Source organism: Marmota flaviventris, chromosome 3, assembly GCF_047511675.1.
Source record: "Marmota flaviventris isolate mMarFla1 chromosome 3, mMarFla1.hap1, whole genome shotgun sequence".
Classification (NCBI taxonomy): Eukaryota; Metazoa; Chordata; class Mammalia; order Rodentia; family Sciuridae; genus Marmota; species Marmota flaviventris.
This window is the reverse complement of record NC_092500.1, coordinates 84,860,993-84,869,917: the sequence shown is the minus strand read 5'-3', so window position 1 is coordinate 84,869,917 and position 8,925 is coordinate 84,860,993.

The window sequence follows — 8,925 nt, the reverse complement described above, 5'->3', positions numbered from 1 at the left end:
TTTAAAGGAATTAAAAAGGTAGCAAATGCTTTAAAGAATGCTTTGTTACACTGGGAAGGGCAACTCCACCATCTTTGCCTTGGAGACTCTGAATCACATGTTTGTACAAATTCATGTGACTTTTTTCTTGGAATCCAGCTGGCAGAGTTATTTTCTTTCTACGTATCCATTAGCTCTGTCCCTGAGCCTTGCCCAGCACAGTAATTCAGATTCTATGGAGGGGCAGGACCCTGGCAAAGCTCTGGTAAGGACCTTTGTGTGAAAATAGATGGCTCATGGCAAAGTGATACCCTTGAATTTTACAGTTCCATGTCCACACAATCAAGGTCAGCTCTGGCATCCACAAGATAAAATCTTCAGAGATCTTTTTCAAAGCTGTTCTTACCAAGCCACACTGCCTGTCCCCAGGGCCCTATGGGGTGGTGCTAGAAGTGGACTAAATATGCAAGCCCAGTCTGTCCCAACCTAAATGTGGAGTTCTATAAATTGACATCCTGGGTACTCTAAAGAGCTAAGATAGATGAGATTTAGCTTCATAGTATGCTCATGAATTAAAAATAGACCTTAAATACAGACGTGACCAAACTATCCTGTGGGGGAAGAGTTGCCCCCCCCTTCCTTGATGAGCAATGTCATGGGCTCTGACTTAACCTCGAGCAGACACTCCATCCACAGTCAAAAATCTCTGAGGTCAAAATAGAGATGGGACCACGGCCCCTCAGCCCACACCTCCTCCCCTCCTGGCCCAAACATACTCACTTCCTCTGCAGTTCTTTCATGAGAAGAAAGAAGAAACCCAAACCAGGGGAGGGGCCAGGGAGATGGCATGGAAACCTCTGATACCTGCCTGCAGGGCTTTGTGTACACTCCTCCTCTAAGAGGAAAGCAGCTTCAGGATGAGAAAGAGCAGGAAGGTCAGAGTGAATGAACATGTGAGGTACTTAAAGATAAGCACTGGGGCTTCTACACTGTTCCATGGAAAGCTAGGTTTTATTGAAGGCTCATGAACTCTTTTTTTTTTTTTAATTAGGAATTAGGTGTTAGATGAGAGTTTTATAAATTACTGAATTTTTAATATTTTTTGAGATAGTATTTCTCTTCTACTACCCCCAGATTCCCTTCCACGCTCTGTATTTTGTACTATTCCCTGAGTGCATTTGGGGCCCTTAGATATAAAGCAAAAGGAAGAAATCCTTTTCTGCTAGGTTTTAAATTTTGGCATTTGTTACCAAGAGTCAAAAATTATTTTCTTTACTATTTCATGTAAATAAGAAAAAGTATGAAAGGGAAAAATAAAATTTTACTGCAACCTCTTTTAGTTTACTCTTGTAATTTCTCCTTAAAAGAAAATAGTTATTTCTTAACTTAAAATTATTGTGTCAGAGCTAGAAGGAATCTTTCTAATTCATATTATGGAAGAAAGAACTGAAGCCAGATGAAGTTAAGTGACTCCCTCAGGGTCATTCAACTCAACATTCTCTTTTTTTACTCCTTTGTAACACAAATTTTTGGCTTTTCTTCCCCCCCCTTTTCTTGATTCTTTACCATATGAATTTAAAAGTTTGGGGTCCACAATTGTGCATGTCCTAATTTCAACAGGGTGGAAACCCCTGTTCAGTAATCTCCAGGAGGGCTAGGCAAGAACTCGTTGTTGGTTTTTGTTTTTGTCTTCTGGGTGAAACCTCCACATTAATTTTATTAATATGTCCCAGGATATTTTCTCTCTGTTTCTTTTAAAATGAAATAAAATAAAAGTTGCTCATCTTCTCCCAACCTCGATGATCCAGAGTGAGTGGAGGAAGTATAAGGTGATGGGAGCTCCCCAGAGCCCATGTACAGAGGAGCTGGCTGCAAGTGTGACCAGGAAACACTAGGAGCAGAGCAAACAGCCTGTTGTTTGAGAATATATCTTGGTGTTGATAGACAATGCTGGCAGCTGTACTCCCCAAGGGAGCTTCCTCTCTGACTCAGTGTGGTTCAGTGGTTAAAAACAGACTCTAGATCAGTCCCTTTGCCTGAGATCAAAGTTTAGGTTTTGCTACCACTTACCAGCTAGATATACTTGGACAAATTCCTTGACTACTCTCTTCCTAAGTTCTATCACCCACAAAGGGGAGTTACAGAGCACCTCCCTCACGTGTTCCTTGTAAGGCTCACATGCATTAGTAACTATAATGTGCTGGGAAGAGTGTTTGGAGCATTCAAAGGCTCAACCTATGCTCCTTATTACTACCTCCTATCCATCCTATTTCCTTTCTTTGAATCTGAAAATAAAGGCCAGATGTACAAGAGGAAAGGTGTTGTATTATTCTGTCTGACTAGCTACCCAGATCAGCAATGCAGTTATGACCTCATGTGACAGTTATGACCTCGAGTCCTTTCTCATCTATCTCCACCCAGCTTACACCATTAAGGACACAAATGCCTGCAGTTCACCTTCAATTAGAGAGCAATTTCCAGAATGTGCTATCTCAGAGAAATTTCTGGTAGATTTCAGACTTTTAACTGAAGTCTGGTTTCTGGCTAACACAACAAATCCTCTCTGAAACTCGTGTGTACTGGGCTTTCTCATTGTTGCATCAGATCTGCAATCAGAAATGACAGTCCTACCTATTCCAGGTCTTCAGAGTGGGATTGGTTTTAAGACTCTGTTCCTAATGTCTCTATTGCCAATAAGCTTGGGCTATTCCTGCCCAGTCATTTGCCTGTGCTTTCAGTGGTCCTTTTCAAAGCTGGACTGGTCCTCTGGAGAGAGACATGCTATACTTCTAAAGAGCCCCCAAGGATTTCAGCCCTTCCAAGCTGCACCAAAAGGGTTGTTAAGCAAATAATGGGATTCTTCTCTTCTCCATCAGGTCCTCAAGCCTTGCAGCATGGTGTCAATCCTTTTGCCAGTATGGGGTTGCAGTGGACCACACTGGAGGTGTCCCATAATCACTAACACACAAGAAAAGAGTAAAAAGGGAATCTAAAGAAAATTTCCAATGATAGTTAACTAGTCTGACACCCATGCATTCTGAAGGCTGTTTTAGGCTGGGAAGAAAAGCAGTGATCTCGGATTCCTGGCCTCACAAATGGAACCATGCAGCAGGAGTACCATCCCCGTTTCTGAGATTTCTGTGTCTTCCACATAACCACCAAGGCAAACACAACCCCTGCAACAAATGGAGAATCCGGTTTATTGCATAAGCTCCTTCCTTCCAGAGTAATTCAATCTCATCCCTCCCCACCGGATCTGAAAGAAGGAGCAAATGTGCATTAGATTTGGGGGCTCATGGGTAAAGCAGAAATAGGCATCATCATTGGCCAGGCCACCAGAAGGCTTTGGAACATTCCTCACCTGCTCCACTTAAAAAAAGACCTGGCCCTAGCTTATCTTAGTAAGTGACTAATGTGCACTCCACCCGGGAAGGCCTGCCATGGCCTCAGATCTTCTCTGCCACTCTGCACAGTGCCCTTGGCAATACCACAGCAGGCCACAGAAGCTGGGCGAGGCCAGGACCAAGGAGAAGGAGAGGATAGCCCAAAATAAGATGCAGCTGCTGAACTTTCTTTTCATTATATCAATTTCTAGACTTCTGGATACCTTCTGAAAGGGGTGGGAAAGGACTAAAGGAGACAATCTGCTTTAAACCTAACTGAAATTGAGCAGTAATGAAAGCCATTCAGCCTGGGCAGAGACAGCTCACCATGATCACTGCTCTCCACCACTCAATTCTATTTAGTTAGGAACCTTCATTTCAGCTCTACCTTCGGGGCACAAAAACACAGACCCCTGAGGCAGGCTGTGCCCACTGCAGTCTCCTCTGGCCCTGCCTTCTCTCTTACCTGGAGCCATTCACCATACCAGCCCCTTCCAGGTTGGGAACAAGAGCAGAGCATTTGCAATATGGCTGTAGGAGCAGCACCCTCTGTCCAGCTTACTCAATGATGCTGCGCCTGGAGTGCATCTATGAGCCATGGGCCACAGCCCTGGACCATTAAATCATTCATGTGTTTCATATTCCAGTGTATGTTGAGAGGAAAGATGGTCAAAAAGATGTTTCTTAGCTTTGCCAGACCTGATGGGATTGAGGTGGGGGGTAGGAAGGTGGTGGGCCAAAGGGGAGGTGTTAGTTTTATTCCCAAGTCCTCCATTCCAACCATTTCCCTCATTTTCTGCTGGAGGACCTTTTATTATGACCTAATTCATGCATCTTTGAATGCTCTGTGCTTCTCCAGAATATCCCTACATCTTAGTCCCAGGGTTAAAAAAAAAAAAAAATGAAGACAAGAGAGAAAGAAAGTGTGAAAGATTCAATACTTCAGTAATGTCTACAGCACATTAGTCACAATTCTAGGAGCTGGATGTACAGAGATCAACAACAAAATAAGCTTACATTCATGGGGGAGAGACAGATGATCAAAAGATAAGAAAATAAACAGAACAGAATTTTATGTAGAGGGTAAGAATTACGGAGAACACAGTTTTCCTGCTGGAGAGAGTGAAGGGCAGGGCAACATTGGGAAGGGTGGGGAGGGAAGGCCTCTTGCTGAGCATGCCATTTGATCTGGAACCTGAATAGCTAGAGAGAGCCAGGCAATGATCTGGGACAAAAGCATTCCAAGCAGAAGGGACAGCAGGTGTGAGGTTAGGCAACAGAGGGGAGAGGAAGAGGTTGATCAGAGCTTCTGAGGGGTAGGCTGCTGCTAATGGGAGTGAAGTCGTCAGTGTGGATCAGATCACAGAGGCATTTGTAGATCATCATAAGTAGTGGTGCCATTGGAGTGTTTGTAAGCACTAGAGTGAGAGGAAGTTCATCCTCTCTGTTTGCCTCTCTGTCATTCATAAGTATGCATATACACTTATGCATAAGCACAGAGAAGACATATGGTTGAGGGTCAACTGAGTTAGGGTTGCGAAAATATTGTGTTTCTATCATACTTACATTATGTTTTTACAATTGTTCATAACAGTTTCATAACTGAGGACTTCAAATTTGACATTTAGAAGGATGAACAATTTCTCAGAAGTACAAAACGAAGGAAAATAAAGCAAATATATATTTGAAGCCCTTTTATAAAATTAAAACCTAATTATTATAGCCTAGTTCATGCATCTTTTAATGCTCTGTTCTTCTCCAGAATATCCCTACATCTTAGTCCCAGGGTTAAAAAAAAAATGAGGACAAGAGGGAAAGAAAACGTGAAGGATTCAATACTTCAGTAATGTCTACAGCACATTAGTTTAAATGGCACCGTCCACACACATCATGCTGGACATTAGCCTTTCAAAGCCAAACTCCAAGATATTTTGCTGTGGCTACAACAGGGACACAACCGGAAAGAAAAAGCTGTATGACTTTGCACGGAGCCTCCCTCACATATCCAGTGAAAAAAGCACAGCTTGGTTTAAGGAATCCAAAACCAGTAATTTGCAAGTACCAAGGTTTATCCATATTTGCACAGGGCACCAGGCCTCCCTCTGAGATCCAGACGAGAACCCTCAGTTTCACCCACTTGTTTAACCACAATGGCCCCTCTCTGTCCCAGGACATTGGTGGCACCTTGGAAGACTCAGTCAATGAAAGAACTTGGAGCAAGAAAATGTTTGGGGGTGTTGGCAAACTCCTTCAAGTACTTTTCTACGTGACTTTCTTCCATTCTTTTCTTTCAAGAACTTCTGAAAGGAGAGAAAAATCTGAGAGAAGAGGGAGGATGATTTTCATTATGAATTCTGGGATTACGTCTAATATGACAAAAATTACATAATATTATTCTTGTAATATGATGGAGTTTTAGACACCTGGTGATTAAAGGCACTCTCTCATCTGTACATAAGCAGGAACTTTATTTATATCCACACTTTCTTATTGTTTAAATAAATGTGTACAAAAAGTAAATAAATCTTATTTTAAAAAAGCAAGCTGGACACTGTGTTGCACATCTATAATCACAGCGGCTGGGGAGACTGAGGCAGGAGGACGGCAAGTTCAAAGTCAGGCCTTAGCAAATTGTCAAGGCCCTGAGTAACTTAGTGAGACCCTGTCTCAAAATAAAATATAAACAAGGGCTGGGGGTGTGGCTCAGTGGATAGAACCCCTGGTTTCAATCCCCGGAACCAAAAAAAAGTAAAGCAAGGCTGAGGTCTGAATAAAAACTACAGTAGATTTTAACAAAGTAGTTATTAGCAAAGAATATATGAAAGCATGAATTACTTATAGATATATTTTTATTCAGTTTATCATATTTATCCTTTGATGACTTAAATACATAATAAAACAACATTTAAAAAGAGTAAAAACAGAAGCCAAATATTAAATAAAATTGGGAAAGTATACATAAAATAGGAGAAGCTATTATAAATAAGAAAAATAAGTTAGGTTTTTTTTCACTTTCACTTTAGAAATATTTCCTTCATTTATACAGATTTTGGAAACTAGTTCAATGATTAAAAACCTAAAGAATAAAAGTAGCATACACTGAAGTTTGGTCCCCCAAAGATATCCTTGTTCTAATTCCTGGATCCTGTCAATTTTATCTTAGATGGGAAAAAAGGGTTTTGCAAATGTGATTAAGTAAGGGTCTTGAAATGGGCAGCTTAGCCTGGATGATTTGGGCAGGTCCTAAGTGCAATGACACATGTCCTTGTGAGAGAGACACAGAGGGCGGGGTGACACTGCACAGGAGAAATCTAAGACCTAGGATTTTTTGGTAAATACCTGAGCATTGTCTCTCTCACTGTTTTTAAAAATCTATTTATCAATAAAAATAAACCGAAGATTATTGTATAAAGTTTATGTCCCTGGAAAATTCCATCAGTAAACTAAGCACCGACTTAGATAGTCTCATAAAGAAGAAGACCAGTTTTGAAGTAAAACTCTGAATTCTTTTTTTTTGACCCAGAGAGGTACTAGGGATCGAACATAGGAGCACTTTGCCACTGAGCTATATCCCTAGACCCTTCTATTTATTTATTTATTTATTTACTTACTTACTTACTTACTTATTTATGATGCTGGGAATTGAATTCAGGGGCACTCAACCACTGAGCCATATCCCCAGCCCTTTTTTGTATTTTACTTAGAGATAGGGCCTCACTGAGTTGCTTAGGGCCTCTCTTAATTGCTGAGACTGGCTTTGAACCCATAATCCTCCCGTCTCATCCTCCCAAACCTCTGGGATTACAGGTATGCACCACTGAACTTGGCTGTACCTTTTTATTTTTGAAACAGAAGCTCCCTAAATTTCTCAAACTGGCCTCAAATTTGTAATACTCCTACCTCAGACTCCCAAGTCACTGAGATTACAGGTATGTGCACTAAACCTACTTGAAACACTCCTGAATTCTAATCCTGCCTCCCTACTGTCTAGCAGTGAGAGTTCAGGCAGATGACTAAATTATGAAAATTTGAGGGATTATCTTTCTAAAAGCGTGATGTCCTCATCTTTAGAATGCTGATAACAATACACAGCTGATATTTTTATTCAGGGCAACTGAAATGAGACAGTATAAAGTTCTGTGTCTGGCACCTAGAATACAACACCTTCTTAGTAAATGAGAACTATGATCATTACTATTTTAGTCAGAAACTTAGCTGGGGCTGTGGGGTAGCTCAGTAACAGAGCCTGAGTAGCTTAGCATGTGGGAGGCTTTGCAGGCTCTGGGTTCAACCCCAAGCACTGGGAAAAAGAATTATAGCTCAGCACCCTTTCAGCTTTTGATTAGCTAATTTAAGTTGTTTATTTTAACTGGAAAACAAAACACATAAGAAAAATCATATAAAATAAAAATGTCCAGTTTAACTGGCGATAATAAAACAAATGTGCAGACAACAAATATAGGGTCAAAAGAACGCATTGCCAGCAACCAAAATCCTTCACTGACTCTCTTTCCACCCCCCCAGAAATACTTCCTTGTGCCTTAAATGTAGCTGATATTTATTTTAATAACTGTCTTTTTCTTTTTTCTTTCTTTTCTTGGTACCAGGGATAGGGATTGAACCCAGAGACACTTGACTACCTAGTCACATTCCCAGTCCTTTTTTATTTTGTTTGGTTTTGTTTTTTAGTTTTGAGACCAATTTTCACTAAGTTGCTTGGGGCCTAGCTAAGTAGAATGCTGAGGCTGGTTTTGAAATTGCGATACTCCTGCTTCAGCCTCCCAAGTGACTGGGATTACAGGCATACGTTACTGTACCCAGCTGATTTTTAACTTTCTTAACTCATGTGGCAAATATCCCTTCACTTTGTTTCTAATGTTATTACCTAGATAGAAATAACTTTATCAAGACTTTTAAAAACCTGTGAGTTGCCCTAGAAAGTTTGGAGGCTTGAGTTCATACTTATTGAGAGATACGGTGTGCAGAAACTCTACAGAAACTAATAAGATGATATAGGCTGCTTGCTCTCCAGGAGCTTATAGTGATGATGAAAACAAAAACCATACCCCTGCTTCCCAGCTTGCAGAATGCCCTTATGCCACTTTCCTATTGAAACAAACAATATTCACTAGAAGCAAAAGTAATACAAGAAATTGCTCTTTTAAGAATTGTTTTCAAAGCTGACTGTCTACTCACGTTTCATGGTATGAAGAGAAAGGAAAATGGGAAGAGGCTCAATGTTTATTAGCACCATGTTAGAGTTTTTAAATTTTACCTACTAATTGTTACAATACTCTAATATGTTAGATATTGTAGAGGAGAAAAGGAATAATTTTCTTCATACCCTTAATAATGTGTAACTGGGATTGTCTGTAACAAAAGATAGATAAACAAGAGGAAAACAAAAAGAAGTTTATTAACATGCATGCCTCATGTATACATGGAGGAAATCCAGAGAATGAATAAATCTCTGGAATAGACTTCAAAGAGTTTAAACTTCAGGCTCAAATATTGGCATTTTCTTAAAGAAAGAAAGGAGAATACAGGAAAAGTCAGGTTCAGA